The 18055-nt window shown below is 46.8% G+C and overlaps 1 long non-coding RNA gene across 1 annotated transcript in view; it reads right to left on the bottom strand.

Moving 5' to 3' along the window:
• LOC146788863 (uncharacterized) overlaps positions 1–13938 on the bottom strand; it is a 31252-nt gene extending 17314 nt beyond the window's left edge. Inside the window, exon 1 of the long non-coding RNA XR_014969716.1 lies at positions 13843–13938. This is a non-coding gene — a long non-coding RNA (uncharacterized LOC146788863). The remainder of the gene's footprint in view (positions 1–13842) is intronic.
• Between the last annotated feature and the right edge of the window lie 4117 nt (positions 13939–18055).

Genomic DNA, 18055 nt, shown 5'->3' with positions numbered 1-18055 from the left:
GCAGGGAGGTCTGCCCCCCCGGGGAGATTGGGAGGGTGGTGCAGTCTTGGACTGCCATCTTGTATTTGGGCTATTTTAGACTCCACTGTAGCCTAAAGGTTATAAGGGGGCTGTTTTTGGCTCCCTGTCACCATTTTAGGTACAGGTGACCTGGTGACTGGTGGCAGAGAGTCATAGTGGTTATATTGTTGCACCACCCGACCCAAAAACATTAGCTTTACTGGGGGTTATTTTGTTCCAGTTTTTCTGGCCTCATTGTTGAGACAGGTGTGCAAGGGGGGGTCATTATTGTACAGTTGTCATTTGACAGGTGCTTGGCGGTGGCCTGGAAAGTTTTGCATGAGTTTACAGAGGTTTGATTGGCACTGCCACTGGTGAACACTGTGGAAAGGGAGGGCAGGCAGGAAGTTCAAGGTTAAGAATAGGACGTTTGCTTGCTTGTAGGATATTGCATGCATTCATAGGCTGTAGGGGAAAATTAAAGCTGCAATATGTTCAAATTCACTACAAGGATGATATTGTTGCAGGGTGGGGTATGTTGGTGGGATGGTAAGGGTTGGGATAGGATACTGGATAGTTCATTTGATGTATAGCGAGATTTTAGTTTTATAAGGCAGGTTGCCCGGGTAAAGTTTGTGATGTGCCCCTGTTTCAATAAAGCGGCCTTTTCCACGCAATATAAGCAGTCTTTCCTGGTGAGCCCCCTCCTTTATTCTTTCCTGGTGAACCCCTTCCTTGTTTCCTTGCAGTGACCTGCTCCCCCTGGCTTGTTGTTGGTATCTTCCTGCTCACAGGCATCCTTAAAAGCCCTAGCAGCTAGTGAACCGCAGGTCACGTGCACAGCGGGAGTTGCCTTAGCTTTTCTCCATCACATGCAGTGCAGAGCATCAGAAAACACTTGCTTGATGAATTTATTTGACACCGCTTCTCTCACCTGCCGCTACCGAGTCTCACAAACACTTCCTGTCCCTTTTAGCATGTTTACTGCTGGATGTTTGCTGACTACCTGCCGCGTGTCCGCCCCTCCCCCCATGGGATGAGCATTTGTCTCTGACACCGAGGTGTCTGTCATTCCCTTCCACAACCCCCTTGCATTCCCACCTGCACGCGCACAACAACCACAAGATCAGAACGGTGACGCTTCGCGAGCGCAACCACAGATTCCTTCCAGGTCTGTGAACCGAGGGCGCGAAGTTTGCAGCAAGATCTCACACACCGTCAGAAGTGGGAGAATTAAAAGGCATGTACCATCTCCACAGACAAGCGCGTGACGTCTGTGTCACTCTTCTGCCTAACGATGCAATATACGTGGCAGAGATAATGACTGCAGCCAGAAAGTGCTTGTGACAGTGAGGTAGTCAAGGTCAAGAGAAGGCAACTCACTTCCACTTCCGGTTCTTACTGTGACTCATACAGCCCTGCCAAGTTTCCCAGGTCCATGTGTAATGTACTGTTCCGGGCTGGGATTTTTCTTTGAATTCTGGGAAATTTAGTCTCGTGTATTCCATCCTAAAACAGGACTCCAAGTTCCAGACTTCAAAGGGAAAAAATCTGGACTGGAGCAGCCCATCACACATGAACCTGGGAAACTTGGCAGCTAAGCACTGAGGGGTAGATTTACAACTTCTGGCGCATCTCTGCAAATCAACAGGGATGTGCCAGAACAGGTGCGTCACGCAATCCCCCATTGCGCCACCACGGATGTGTCGTATTTACAATGTGGCGCACCATGGTGTAAGGAGGGGCAGATGCGTGTCGCATCTTGTGGCGTACGGGTGGCACATTGCTGGAGTCGCGTCGCAAGTGCGACGCAACTCCTACAATGCACAGGAGCCACCCATACTAAATGTGGTACGTCACTCCTTACGCCTGCTTCAAGCAGGCGTAAGGATGTGACGCAGTTGCGTTGTAAAACTGACTCAGTGAAATCTTGTAGATTTCACTGCGTCCGTTTTACGGGGCTTTCCTGCGAGGGAACGCCCACCCTGTGACAGAACGCCCACATGAAACCTGACGCAGGTTTCATGTGGCGCAGGGCTTTACAACGTGACGCATCTGCCTAGATGCGTCACGTTGTAAATAAGTTGCAACGTGGTGCATGGTTTACGCTGCCGCTGCGTCATAAAAGTGACGCAATGGTGGCGTAAAAGTGTTGCAAGGGGCTTGTAAATCTGCCCCTGACTTTTTATCCAATTCCGGCTTTACGGCAGCAGTAAGACCGGTGCCACCGCATCGGGCACTAAGCTGGGGGGGCGGGGCGATGCATTTTGAATCTTTTTATGATGTTACAGGCCCCTGCTGCAGAGTTCCTTGTGAGCCCAGTAATTTCCAGGGAAAAAGAAAAATTTCAAAATAAGTCTAGCGAATAATGTACTTATTGGAGAGAACTCAGTTTTGTTTAGTCACAGTCAGGGACACCTTAAGGATTTTGGGGGCCCTGGGCCAAATGTATTTTGTGGGTCCCTTATTGGAACAGCTTTGGACTTATGATCCAATTTCAGCTCTTTCATGTCCTCTTTGGCCAGGTCACTGACAGTGCATAGGCACACTGGTCCAAGTTCTAAATGTGTTTACATCTATTATTAATGGATAGTGAAGCGGGACACAGCAGCAGCTCACTAATAGTACTGCAAATTATTTTGGTGACACCCTCATATTTCTCATATATCATGTGCGTTTTTGACCTAAAAAAGTATTTCTATGTAGGTTGCATGAAACATAAACAAAGTATTTCTCAGCAAAGACTCCCACTCATCAACCCCCAATAAAAATAAATGAAAGGAAAACTGTATTTAAATGTTTCAGAATTATTCAAGGTCATCAGGGCAAGACACTCTGCAGAACAGGACTGACTCTATCAGGGGCCCTGGGTCAGAGCCCACTTTGCCCATGCCTTAAAACTTCTCTGGTCACAGCTGTGACTCATCATGAAGGAGCAGAATGTGTAACATGCAGATCGAAGGATGATATTTTATCTAGATACCTCAGGGGGTTACTGCGTTTGTCGCAGGGATCTGTTGGTGATTAGCTTTCCATTAATGATGACCACAGTGTTGCACAGCTATGAATCTGAACAAAGAGCTGCAGGTAAACTCCGAGGCACGGGTTTAGAACCTTATTGTTATTCTAAGGTTGCTAAAAAGGATTCCATTGGACAAATACATTCTGAGTAGTAAAGACAACCCCAACCAGAGTGTTGTGTTTTAAATCCGGAGTTTGTCCAGACCAAGCACTCGTAACATATGTCTGCCAGTATGGATGGCACTTGAGGTAGTCCTCATTGTCTCATGTAACGTTTACTTTACATAGTTATATGAGTCATTGCCTCTGCATAATACATACATATGTGTGTGAAGTAAAGCGCTCTGACACCCTACATTGAAATAAGGAATTCTATCAAAGAAAATAAATACATATGAGAGAAGAGCTATCTAGAGATCAGGGGCACAGTTGGAGGATGGTAGTGAGGGAATCCCTAGAGAAGGAGGTAATTTGGGGGTCACCAACAAAGATGGTTGCACCGGGCACCTGGTCCACCCATCGACTGCTGCCCAAGTGAATATTTTTCTATGTTGTTTTGAGTCCTTCCACTCACTCCTTCACATTTCAGGTGATCATCAAGGGGCAGAACTCCTGCAGTCCAAAGAGACTGGATTTTCCTGTTAAGTGGGACATTTGAGTGCAAGAGCCCTCTTTTCTGAATCTGCTTCTAGAACTCTGTCTGGGGTGGTGTCAGAAGTGAGTAGGAAGTGTCTACCATGGACTAAAAACTCCAGAAGCGTCAGTGCGGATGCTGGGTTGAGGGAATATAAGGCTAGTGGACAGGACACTGCACTTCCTCCTGGTACTACTGTGCGCTTATCATAGGTCTATGACAGGGTGGAGATGCCACCTGTGGTGGAAGTTGAGAAGGGAAGGCCCTAGCAGTGGTGGGACATCTCTGGTGCCTGCTAAGGTAGAACTTGCTTGTATGGTATGTTCTTTTATGTTATGTTGTGTGTCCTATGTTGAGTACACAAATGGACAATTTCAATTTGTAGGCAGAGAACAGAGAAAGAGGAATAAACGAGCAGATTACAGCAGAACACCTCAGGACAGAGTCTGAGAAAAAAGGGAGAGAGGACCACCAGCCGCAACATTTTTGATTTCTACAGACCATTATTACAGAATTGCAGAATCTTTAATCAGCGGCGGCTCGTCTGCTATGGCGGAGAAGCATCGCCCCACTGCTGAAACGCAGCAGACAGAAGAAAAGTAAAATGACAATAAAACTATTTTATTTTTACTTTCAGTCCGTTGAGTCTAGGGCAGGGCGGGGCCATGCTGCAGTGTCACGCAGGAGGGGGAGGAGTGGTAGGCACACATGTCGGTTTGGCCGTCCGTTTAAGGATGGCCAAAGCAACATGTGCACTTGGATAACTCCAGCTGTTCCTTGGAGATATCCTAGTGCTCAGTGGCACCGCCTCCCAGTCCCTGCTGGAGTGCAAAACCGGCCCACTCCAATCAATCCCAACGCTTCTCTTATGCTGGGAGTAATAGCATGAGAGAAGCGCTGAGATTGCGTGGGGTCTTGGAGCCTGTGCTCATGGGAATTACAGTGCCTGGACAGGACCGGAGGAGCAGCGAGACGCAACGCGAGAGCAGAAGATCACGGCGGCCGAGAGGAAAGGTAAGTGTATATTTTTATTCTTATTATCCCCCCCCTTGGATTGGCAGCAGCCGCCGCTGTCTTTAATGCTGCATTATGCAATACCAGGAGGATGGCAGACATCCAGCAGATCCATCAGGACGCCCATAACTTCATAAACATCTGCCTTGTCTCGTCTTGTCTTATTTGTTCCAAAACTAAGATGAAAATAAAGGAAGTCCTGCAGGCCGGCTAGAAGGCAGCTCTGTCTGCGCCTAAAATGGCATTTGTTTCAATAAAGACTTGAGTTGGACAATGATAACCGTCTCCAAGAGTTTTACCAACTGGAGGATGTTGAAATTTGTGTGACAATTCCATGGACTACCCGGATCAAGCAATGTCTTTTTAAGTGTCTGGTGGGGTTGGCTGGGTGGCAACAGCGTCCTGAAGTAGAGTCTCGTTAAGTTAACAGAATCCTGGATGTAGGGTCCATAGAGGGGTGATCGGATTGGCTGGAGAATGGGCCTGGAGCTGGAGGTCTGGAAGAAGCACAAACACCAGGTGACCTTGGGCTGTGGAATACTTGCTGGTAAGGACTGCACACATCTGGGTGATAACAGCTGCATTAAAGAGGACTGGATGCTGGGGAGCTTTTTCAGGAGAGGTCGCTGGCGCGTGCACAGCTCTAGAGGTTGATAGATCTTTGCCCTCGATGGGGTGGTCACAGAGGACTCAAGCACAATAATGTCTGGTTGAGACAGCAGACCCTGGTTCTGGATTTACACTGTTGAATGGAGGGACACCCTCCTGCACAAAAATAATCCTGTGGGGTTTTCCTCTTTCCATGTGTGCAGCAGAACGCAGCACACATGCAAACAGAAAAAAATGAGGAGAAATAAAGATGTTTCTCCTCGTTACGCCTCCCCTGGGGAGGCATAGCATTCCGAGGTCTACCACTAATGGCAAATCTGAGAATGCATCAGAATCCATGGGTGGGTGCGCAGGAACACCCACACTCCTCCGACGGAAGGCCTCCCTGGGGCAGAGGAATGCAAGGCAGCGGTTTGTGCTGCCTTGCGTTACTCTAGATTTATCAATCCATGCAGGGTCATGCAAGGTGGCCTTGCACGGTTTGATAAATTTCACTTAGGTTTTATGTTGCCCTTGCACCCCCTTGTGTGGCAGAAGGGCGATGCAAAACCTTAATAAATCTGGCCCCAAGACTATGGTCTAACTCTCTACATACCTTCACACTAAGGCCATCATATAGCTTTCTACATATCTTCACACTAAGATCATTGTGTAACTCAAACATAGCATCACTATAAGACCATCATATGACTCCCAACATAACTTCACACTAAGACCATCGTATAGCTTGCTAAATATCTTCACACTAAGACCACTGTGTAACTCCCAACATACCTTCACGTTTCCCCCAAGAAGATCATCGAATAAAGTATCAAAACGTGTTACATTGCCCCCTTAGCCTCTCACATAGATAGCAACAGCCCTCCCAAAGCCCCGAGAGGGCCCTAATCTAACCCCCCACACACCCTCACATAGTCCACAAAATATCAATGAATCCTAAAGCAGACCTTAAGAGACCATCTTATAAATCTTAATGGTCACACAACCACCAAAGACCACCATATAAATCCAACAGCTCTGGCTACCAACATGTACCTGTAAACAAACCCTCAGAAGGAGACCAACTGACCCTCACACAGAGCCCAACACATCCTCACATAGCCTGAAACATTCTAACTCCCAACATACCTTCACGTTTCCCCCAAGAAGATCATCGAATAAAGTATCAAAACTTGTTACATTGCCCCCTTAGCCTATCACATAGATCCCAAAGCCCCGAGAGGGCCATAATCTAACTCCCCACACACCCTCACATAGTACACAAAATAGCAACAAATCCTAAAGCCGAACTTAAGAGACCATCTTATAAATCTTAATAGTCTTAACATAGCTCTCAAAAGACCCTCACACAACCACGAAAGACCACCATATAAATCCAACAGCTCTGGCAAACAACCAACTGACCCTCACACAGAGCCCAACACATCCTCACATAGCCTGAAACCTTCTAACTCCCACATGCATAGTGTTTCTCTGCAAGTTGCTGGTGATGTCACAAATGATCTCTTCAGTGATGTCATCAATGTGTGATATCACGTTTAATGTAATATGCAATGCTTCAAGGTGGTTTGTGGATGCATGGATACCATAGGAGGGGTCCTTGTGAGCCTTTAAGGTTTCACACTCTAACCGTAACATCACTTACATTTTTAATGGAGTTGAAAGGGTTTTCTGTCAGGAAGGCAAGCTCATCACCTCCTCAACGATTTTTCTTTTTTTGTGAACTTTCTTTGATTGAGTAATGGTATAAGAAAGATATTGGGCTTATAAACATGTACATTGCCTCTGATTGTGAGAGCATCTGACAAACAGATCACCTCACCAGTGGCAACATCCTGCCCGGGTCAAACAAACCTGTTACTGGCCTTCCTTGGCCGCCAGCAGCATTGACTTGTCCTCAGCAGACCGGGCCAGCAAACAAACACAGCAGCCACAAGCAACCTCAAGCAGTTTGGCAGGTGGTTCGACTTAATACAGGACGTGAGCCCTGGCAGCCATTTTCTTTGAACGGCGACCCTGTCTGGTTCACCAAGCCACAATCACAGGCAGGGCCGTCAGAAGGGGGAGGTCTGAGTGGGTATTGTTCCCTGCGCTCTGCATTTTGTCAGGGCCCCAGTCACGTGCTTCAACATCTATTTATAGATTTTGAATCAAGCCTACCCTGTTTATTCATGGCAGCTAGCTCTTTTTAAACTTATTAGATATCACCAGATACCGACATGGGGGTCCAGCACAACATTTTGGTACCGGGCCGCACAAAAACGTCTGACATGCTGATCACAAGATGCTTTAGAAAGATAGCCTAGCAGTAGAGTGGACCTGGGAGCACTACCATATGTTCATTTATGGGAAGCCTTTCACTACTGTGACAGATCACCAAGCACTAGTCACGATATACAGCAACTCAACCACAAAGATTCCACTGCGGGCATACGACTGATGGACTATGACTTCAAAATTATCTACAAACCAGGGAAAGAGCACCGCCCTGTCAACTAGATGTCACAGAACCCGTTGCCACATGCAAAGAAGGCATTGTCCATGACTGAGGAATACCTCAATTTCGTGCTGTGACAAAACACACCTACAGCAATCACGATGGAGGAACTGGTGCAAGAAACAACGGCCAATGCCACACTGGAAGCAGTCAATATAATTATGCAGCAACAGAGGTGGAGACATGTGAAGAACGCAAAACCAAAGGGGATGATGGACGGAGCGTTGAACATTGCAAGCACTCACCCCCAGTCAACTGATCTGGGTTTAATCCATCATCATTCTTTAGCTCACTCCGCCTCCCCAGTTCAGACATGGCCATATGCAAATTAGTCTGACCCTGTGCCTCATGGAAACAGTCTAGCCTGAACTGCCAAGCCATGTCTTCCCTGGACCGGAAACAAGCATCCTGGGACTGGTTTCGGGTTCATAAGCATCATCAGCCATGCTATCTTGAATCCAATGGCAAAGTGAGCAAGGGACATATGAAGAACAACAGCCCAGTCAGCAAAGAAACTGAATTGTCAAATGACAGGGCTGGTAGTGGAGCGGAGTGGAGTGTAGTGGAGTAGAGCTGAGTGGAGTGGAGCGGCACTGAGCAAGGACCCCCTAAAACGGTATTCACCGGTTGGAGGTTCCTGGGGACAATGGCGCACTAGTAGAGGGATGGTAATCACAAACCCAGTGAAACCCAATGAAGATCCCGATGGCTAGCCATACAAGGTTGTGGGAGCGTACATCAGGCTAGTAGTATGACGGTATTTAGTGTGGACTGCAGTTAATTCCTTGTAAGGTATATCTTGTTTTTCTTCTTTCCTTTCTCTTTCCGCCCACCACTCGGTTGCCCCTACGGGCAAACGTTTAAACAGTTTCATCAGGATTTGTAATGAAATAAAGACATTTTTATGCTCACAAAGTATACTATCTGAATATACCTTGTGTATACTTGCTAGCTGAATGGCTGGAGCTGAGTGGCACTGAATCTAGCTCCACGCAGAGCACTCTGTTGCTGTACCATGTTCCGATTACTGATTCCCGCAGCCGAGCAGCCGCCCTCTACTCAGTGCCCCCCAGTCTCTTCCCATCTTGTTCGGCCGCTCCACCGTGGATGCAGTCACCTCTGGATTGGATGAGTGCATGAGGGTGGCCTAAACTCAGCTGCTGGGACTTCAAACCCCCTGCCTGCAAGAGACTGGTGATCTTGGTAAGCTGAGTCCCCTTTGCCGGGAGAGATAGGTGGTTGTGTTATATGAACCAGAGAGGTTTTAATGGGTGATTGAACTGAATCTGAATACTTCATAGGAAAACGCCACCACATGACTTTTTCTTGCACTTCCTGGAATTGATGGTAATGGGGATAGTGGTGTCACCCTTTTCTACACTCTGCAGACAGGGTCATGTCTTCTTTGGAGTGGTGTGCTAAAGCCCTTAAGAGAGCAAGGAATAATAACAGGGAAGCGCTCTTGGAAGACAAAGTGGTCACTCAGACCGATGAAAGGCCTATCTGTGTGACCACCTTTAACACACACTCCAACAAGATCACTAAGATAGTGAATAAACACTGGCGTCTCCTCAACAGCTGTGGCTTGAACATTACGAAACCTATGTTTGCACATAAGAGGGGTCGTAACCTTAAAGACATGCTTGTCCACACCAGACCCAAGAACACATCCCGGCCCAGAATTGAGGGTCTGCTACCTCCAGTACAGGGTCATCATCCCTGTGGCAACTGTAGCACTTGTCCACTCACAAAGAGAAGCAGACATATTCAATTCCGCAATGGCAAGAAATGGGACCAGAGGAGCTTTACTAATTGCAACAGTAAAAACGTTGTTTACTTAATCACCTGCCCGTGTGGTCTTGAATATGTGGGTATGACCACGAGACCTGTCAAGACACGCATTGGTGAACATCGTAGCAATGTCAGATGTGGGCGAAGTACTACCAAAATGTCCAACCACTATATCTCTAGTGGACATGGCGTTAATGATCTACAATGGACAGTGGTTGAACAAATGGGCAGCGAACATGGCCTTCTAGAAAAAGAACAGCGTTGGGTTTTTCGCTTGGGTACCCACATCCATGGATTAAATGACGATATACCATGGAACCAGTTCCATCTTTAAGAAATCTGATTACAGACTGAATGGCTTTCTATCTTGGGCTCTACAACCTCACTGGAGCTTTCATTTGTTTGGGGGCGATCATTCCATAGCTGTGCCTATCAGATACCTCTCCTTCTCCACTGTGAGGTTTTTGTTACCCCCTCCTATTTTTAGGAATGTATTTTCCATTTTTTTATTCTTGGAATCATTGCTATATCACTGTACATTTTTGGCACTCTGGCAGATTCTCCCTGATGACGTTGTGCTATTCAGTCCATCACTAATGTGGCCTCTCCCTTTCCTTTGTGGAGCTATACCAATCCCTCCATTTGCATCAGATTAGTACGAGTTAATACACTCCTTGCCCACTATTACTACACACTCCCAAAACCCATTTGACCACAACACTTGCCCTTCTTTTATCCGACCATTTGTATTCCATCAGTCTGATATTTATGCAGGCATTTGGTTTAGACACCTATGTCCCCCCTGAGGTCCTTCGCCTGTAAGTCCAGGCTCATATAGTCGTTCTTGGTGACCATTCCGGTCTCAAGTCCCGGGTGACTACAGCATCTGCTCCGTTTTTATTCCATCAGGTTTTGATTCTATGCAGGCAGTGGATTAAGACACCTCTGTCTTTCCCCTGGGGTCATTCTCCCTTCAGTCTTGGCTCAGGCAATCGATCAGAATGACCCGGACGGTCCACTTCCGGTTCCGGGTCTCCGTTTGCAGAGTCAGCGCGCATTGGGCGTTTACCTCTTTGGCGCAATTACACTAATTGATGCAGTTATTTAAACGGGCTCCCTCCGACTCAGTTCTATCGACGGAGCCGACCGGGGTGGTTCATTTGGCGGGACATTGATCCCTGGAGTCGTAAGTACGGCGCTTCTGGGTGAACTAGGTAATATCTTGACAACGCTAATATTTTGATCGTTGGACCACTTTTTTCCTCTCCCGTTCCTCCCTTCATGTAGGTAGCCTACTTGGCACGCCCACCACTCGGTCCACGAGCTCATGAGGTTACTTATCTCCTTTTAGCAAGTATGTCCATATTTTTGTGGGGATCTTTGTTCTGGCATGGATATACACTGAACTAGTGCGGGATTTCAGTCCCTTTTTGAATAGAGTGTGTGCTTTTTGTTGTATGTCTGTTATGTCTAATGTTGTATGTCCATTTGTCACACAGTGCCTTCATCACAGATCACGTGATAACGTTACGGATAGCGTTAAGAGACCAGTACTCTTCACCTTTTTTTACAGATCACCGTACTCACACGATGGATTGAATTACTTCCTACGTAATTAATACGCCTTTTATCTTATGTTTATTCCCTCTAGGTTAATAGGATTATGTAAGACCTATCAAGGCATTACGACATCTTGGAGGCTATTTACTTCCTTTTTCATATCATTTTCTCACAATTTTTGTTATTAACACAACACAGTTAGTGGCAGGAAGGGATCCTTAAGGTCCTGACGAAGAAGCATGGGGAAGCTTCGAAACATGTCGACACCACTAGGAGACATAGCTCATTGAGGCATACACCCTCCTCACCCCACCTTTTAATAATACCAGCTCGAACGGCAGAATAAATTTTCCTAGACCTGAGAGCCAGGTATTTTTTAATTCACTCCTTATTCACTCCTGACCCTTCCTCTCACACCCCTGCATCACACATAGCTGTCTCACCAACAACAGTGCTCCCGCGCAAACGTAGGTCGTAGCACGCCCTGTCCCGTAGAGGGGCAGGAAGACCCCTATGATGAAGCATGACACCAAGGGCCCTTTTGGTGTGTGAGGGGTATTTAAACAACTAATGTGTATTCTCCACGACCGTGGGATACATATTGAGTAATCGGGTGATCTCTTATACTCGTGGGTGGATCCCTTTGTTTATGTACAATTGACTGGGAGGAAGTATCCACCTCCACCACTCGCTGAGTGGTACCTCTCTAATCCTTTCCTTGTTTTCCTTTCTGTGCTCACAAGTGGACCAGCTAAGCCACTCTCCTTGTGCAATGAAATATTCATGGGGTAATACTTGCAAAGGCCACTTGCTGAGAAGGCGAGATTGCCCCACAAAAAATGAAGGTGATGGTCATATTCGCAAAGGACATTGTCTCCATGTCTTATTTTAAAAACGTGCACCCACTCAGCTCCTAGATTGTGGAAGGCCCCTTGGACATGGATTTGGGATTGAAGGGGAGATGCACGGCCCGGGGTCACAGACAGCGCAGATATCAATGCTAGGGTACATCATGCCATGGGTCACTGAGTGTGGCGGAGGTTTCACGGTGAGAGAATGGACGGAGGGCTCAATCTAGTGTACTGTTGCATGCAACACTGAGACGCCTCTTTCCACGTGTCTCTTCTCTTATCTCCCTCTCTGCGTCCATCTCTTTTTCTTCCTTTCTATGTGTCCATGTCGCGCTCTCTCCACTGCTTTCTTTTTACACCTCTCTCCCATTACTCTCACACAGTCACTTCCTCTTTCTCTCACCCCCTCTTTCTCTCGATGTCTCTCTCTCACCTCTCTCACACACCACTCCTCCTTCCTTTTGTCCCTCCACCACTGTTATCTCTCACATACCACCTTCTCCCTAGCCACCTATCACTTCTCTCTTTCTGTTTCTACTTCCCTCTCTCTTGTGGTTTTCGGGGCTGGATTATTAAGAGTCTCATGGAGTTAACTCAAAACGGACAAAATATCAGTGTGTGGATCACACACAGGACAAAAAAGCATTTGCAATGCAACAGGTCTCGCATTTATGCAAGTTTGAGCTATTGGCATTGTAAATGACAATACCTTTAATTTATGTTTTGGTTTTTGAAACATACATTAAACACATTGTCATTTACAATGCCAATAACTTAAACATGTTAAATGCGAGACCTATTGCATTGCAAATGCTTGTTAAGTGTGCTGCATGCCTCTGAGGATTGTTTTCACGAAGGAAGGTGCCCCTTTCTGCACAAAAATAATCCTGCCTACAATACAGGCCACCTTGCACCATACTGCTAGGCAGCAGTTTGAGCACCAGCAGAGGCAGAGAGCAGGAATGCACTGTATAATGTTAAATATGGCGCAGTCCTGCCCTCTCCCTTTCATGAAACGCAGCAAGGTGGCTTGGTGTGCTGCGTTGCGTGAAAGTTGGATAAATATGCCCCAGAATCGTTAGGGAAAAATTCAACACATGAAAAAGCTGTTAGATGTTTGTTACAAAAGATATTAAAATCAGTTTAATACAAGTCATGTAAAAAAAAAAAAAGTAGAAACATACAGAAAGAGTCTAACTTTTCTTACCTTTGGAGTGTAAAAAATAAACATGTTGCCATAAGACTAGAAAAACAAAGCAGAAGAAAGAAAAGCAATGTTTCGTTTTTCGCTGTATAAACAGCTGCTTTAATTATGCTCTGTGACCTGACCAGCTTTTCACTCAGCTGCTGGCCCTGGCAGCAGGAATTGTAATGTCACCTCCACTGTAATAAGTTTCTACAGTTGACTTCTGATGTGAATTTTTTATAATCAGCGACTGAGGGCATCACAAGTTGCCAATTATAAAGAAATTAGAGACAGACTTTCATTACAGGGATTGCCGAACCTCGTATATTATGAAACATGAAATCAATCAGATTCTATCATGCTTTAACTATACTGAACTAATTTACACACTTAAAACACCATAATTCGCATTTATTTGATAACTGCATCTTATCTTTTATTAATGTTACAGCATTAAAACAATAGTTCAATAGTCCCAAATTACTTTTCAAGTGGACCTGATAATGAAAGTCGATCAAATTCAAATTTTGAGCACGAAAATTGTATGCTGGACAGCTATTCGCTCTATATATGATATTCCCTCATGTATGACAGTGGTCATTATGGGTGTGAGGAAGACCATGGGAGTGACACCATTACTATCGATAACCCCGCGGTAGAGCCCTCATGGGTGCCTTACCGTGCTAATGAAGATGACGACGACACAGCAAACACGAACTGCATAACCATAGTAACTGAAGACCTTTTCCCCACCCCATAGCATGCAAAGAACGACCCAGAAACAGTTCACCCAGGAAGAGGCCGGACCAGACGAGGTGACCAATTAGGAACGCCCAGAGGAGGTCACAAGCGGCAGAATAAGCCATAAACTGACACAGTCGGGCATCAGCTGTAAGGAAGCCGGTGGAGTCGGAATACGAAGCAGACGCCGGAGGAACCGAGAAGACCCCAGAGGAAGCTGTTGGCTGCGGACACGAAGACATCGAGGAGAAGGACTCGGAGGAAGACCCAGAAGCTCCTGACACCTGGACAGAAGACTGGTGGATCCAGGAGGACACGAACGAGCCGCCACAACTCAGGAGAGTTGTGGGAGACAGCGGTACGTGATGTGGGCAGAGGGAATACCAGGGAGAGGGGAAGGAGCGTATTCGACCTTTGGGGAGGTGTTAACTACCCTCTTGTCTCACCCTAGCCCTCATAACTCTTTCTGTGTTACGCCATCCTTCGCTTCCCTCCCTTGTTGTGGATACTACCTCGCAGTCGTTAACGGTAACCGCACTTAGGATCGGTGATTGACTGAGCCGCCTTTTTTTTCTTTAAAATTTCTCCCTCCACTTTATTCTCCCCTTTTACAATCGGACCTCACTCTTGTCGACAGGCTCTATCACGTGGTGTGGTGAAAGGTTAGGCTGGACGTGTAGGACTGCTGTTTTCTCCTTTTTATTTGAGCGAGTGCCAGAATTCCGATGATCAACCAGGTCTCTAGAAAAGCTCCAGAAGTACCTGTGGCAACCGGGAGTCCCAACCAAGAAGGAATCCTCGGAGGGCAACCTAAAGACCTGTGCTGAAACAACAGGAATACCCTATCTTTTGTCTTTGCCATCCTGACATTTAAAATCTTTCATCTTGATCCTTACTTTGCTGTGTTGTATATCATCAATAAACACTACAGCATTGATCCTATACGACCTACTCGCTTCTGTTTCCGACCGTCCCTCCGACAGTTGGTGTCAGAAGTGGGATCGGAGGAAATGGAGGCTGTAGTAAAAAAGATGGCAGAGGGGCAGGACCGCCTCGAGAACATTATGGCTCTGTTTCTAGAAACGGATGAAACCGAGAGGAAAGCCCTACATAAAACCCTTACTGGACAGGGCCAAAACCAAGAATCCACCATAGGAAAACTTGCAGAAGCGCTTGGACAGCCCTGGGGTTACACCGCCCCTCCTTCAATAGTGGTACAAAAATACGTCCAAGGGGAAGACCCAGATTTTTTTCTATCAAACTTTGAAAGGATGGCCCATGCTGCCCTATGGCCTGAAGATAGGTGGGGACAATATCTGGGACGCCTTCTTACCGGAGACCTCCAAGCAGCCTACCAGGCCGCCAATCCCCTTGGAACCACTCCCTATCCGGACATCAAAAGATGTATCCTGGAGCGTATGGGTATCGACGAAGAGACCTACCAAATGATGCTCCGTCACATACGAGAGGGACCACAAGAAAACCCCAGAGCACTATGTTATCGCATAAAGGACACAGCTGACCGATGGCTAAAACCCCTAACCTCCTCCAAGGAGGGTATATTAGAGAAAATCTACCTCGAACAGTTCCTCACCTCTTTGCATCCTCCCATTCAGAGATGGGTTCGTCAACACACTGATCTAACCTTAGACAAAGCCGTGGAAGTGGCAGCAGCATACTTTAGAGCTACAAAAGGGAAAAGTGGAAGGGACCTGGAAACAGCCTGGTAAACGTCCTGTGAGGGCCCCCAGACCAACCCACTACCCTAGAAAGCCCGAAACTATAACTGTGGTACCAAATCCTGTGATGCCAATACCCCGACCCACTGCTCCTTTGGGACCCCAGTGTTTCCATTGTGCCGCCTTCGGACATATAGAGCAGGTCTGCCCACAAAAAGACTAACCTATGGAAGTAGGGTACACGCGGGCTCTGTATTGTTATATAGAAGGCGATTCCCATCCATTTCACAGACAGGTAGTCATTAATGGTGAACCCAGAAATGCCCTAGTCGACACAGGGTGCCGACAGACCCTCATGAAACCGCAAGTCATGCCCGGTGGACCACCAGCCACCACAGGGGTTGTCAATATACAGTGTCTCCATGGGGACAGTAAAATCTATCCCATGACTAACGTAGCTATCCAGCACCAACCAACCCAAAACCCAGTGAACATGAAAGTAGGTCTCCTCCCTCACCTACATGAGCCAGTGGTCTTGGGAACTGACTACCCCCACATACACAACTTATTTCAAGACCCAGAAAAGGAAGGGACTGACTGGAGAGAAGAGGCACCGTTCTTCTATGAACTAGATCCCGGGTAGGAACAAGGGAAAGACAGGAAGAGTAAGCAACAAAGAGGAAGGGAGAAGAGAAACGGAAACCCCACCCTTCTAACCCATACTGCTACCCCTCTATGGGACCACAATAGGAACTTTCATGCAGCTCAGAGAGAGGATAACACCCTACAGGAAGCCTGGAGGCAAGCAGCCGAACAGCTAGATCCCCTACAATTAGGTCCACAATTCTTTAACAAAGAGAGTTGTTGTACAGAAAGGGGGGAAGATCCATGCCCACTCAGTTATTAGTTCCACTTCCTTACCGGGAAAAGGTCTTATACCTGGCACACAGCCATTTGTTAGGTGGTCATTTTGGGGGAGATAAAACCGAGAAGGCCATCCTGGAGAGATTTTACTGGCCGGGTATTTATCAGCAGGTCAGAAAACCAGTCACTACATTCCACCCCGAGTGCCCCTAAAACTTCTCCCTATCATTGATGTCCCTTTTCCAGGGTAGGAATGGATATTATCGGCCCCCTCTTGCTCTCTCGTAGCGGGTATCGCTACGTCTTGGTCCTAGTGGACTATGCCACAAGATTCCCAGAAGCAGTTGCCTTTAGACAACCCAATACTACCCAGATAGCCAAAGCCATGGTTAACATTTTCTCACGTGTCGGTTTTCCCAAAGAAATACTCACCGATCAGGGTCCGCCTTTCACATCCAAACTTATGAAACAGGTGTGTCAGCAGTTACACATCAAACAGATCCGTACTGCCGCCTACCACCCCCAGACAGATGGACTGGTAGAGAGGTATAACACCACCCTGAAGACCACTTTAAGAAAGCTGCTAAATCTAGAGGCATGTAGGTGGGAAGATATGCTCCATTTAGCCTTGTTTGCTATACGGTGTGGACAACAAAAGAGCCTGGGCTATTCCCCGTTCGAACTATTGTATGGAAGGCCACCACGTACCCTTATGGACATGGCCAGAGAGGAGTGGGAGGAAGAGGCTGACACCTCGAAACCTCTATTGGACTATGTGGCCAGCCTTAAAACACACCTGAACCAGGTACGAGACATTGTACGAGCCAACCTAGAACAGGCCCAGAGTGCACAAAAGAAACAGTACGATGAGTCCACCAAAGAACGCTCTTTCCAAGTAGGCGATCAAGTCCTGTTACTACGCCCCACATCTGAACATAAATTATTGAGCCAATGGCAGGGACCCTTTAAAGTGGTCGATAAAGTAACATCTGTCACATATAAGCTAGAAATGGATCCCTCAGGTAGTCCTACTCAAATATACCATATCAACCATCTAAAAAAATGGGAAGGTCCTACGCCTGTCCTAATAGCAGAACAACCATCCTCCCTGGTAGAACAAAGCATGAATACAGACTTGTCAGAATCCCTTAAACGTGAGTTAAAAGAGGCATTGCTCCCAGTACAAGAGGTTTTTCCCTTAGTCCCAGGCAGAATCACCCTAGGGGAGCATGAGATCCATACCCAACCCGGGAAAACGGTTCGCCTGCGACCCTACAGAATTCCCGAAGCAAGGAGAGAGGCGATAGACCAAGAAGTATTGCAGATGTTGAAGTTAGATATCATTGAACCCTCCAAAAGTGAATGGTGTTCACCTATAGTGCTTGTACCCAAATCCGATGGGTCTATACGTTTTTGTATCAACTTTAGGGAGGTAAATAAGATATCCCAGTTTGACGCGTATCCCCTCCCTAGAGTCGATGAAATGATAGAGAGACTCGGGAAGGCACAATACATTAGCACATTGGATCTCTGTAAAGGCTATTGGCAGGTGCCCCTAAGAGTCCAGGACCGGGAGAAAACTGCCTTTTGCACACCTACGGGACTGTT

This window comes from Triturus cristatus, chromosome 10, assembly GCF_964204655.1.
Source record: "Triturus cristatus chromosome 10, aTriCri1.1, whole genome shotgun sequence".
NCBI classification, from domain to species: domain Eukaryota; kingdom Metazoa; phylum Chordata; class Amphibia; order Caudata; family Salamandridae; genus Triturus; species Triturus cristatus.
The sequence above is the reverse complement of the archived record's forward strand: the minus strand, read 5'-3'. Positions and strand labels throughout refer to the sequence as shown.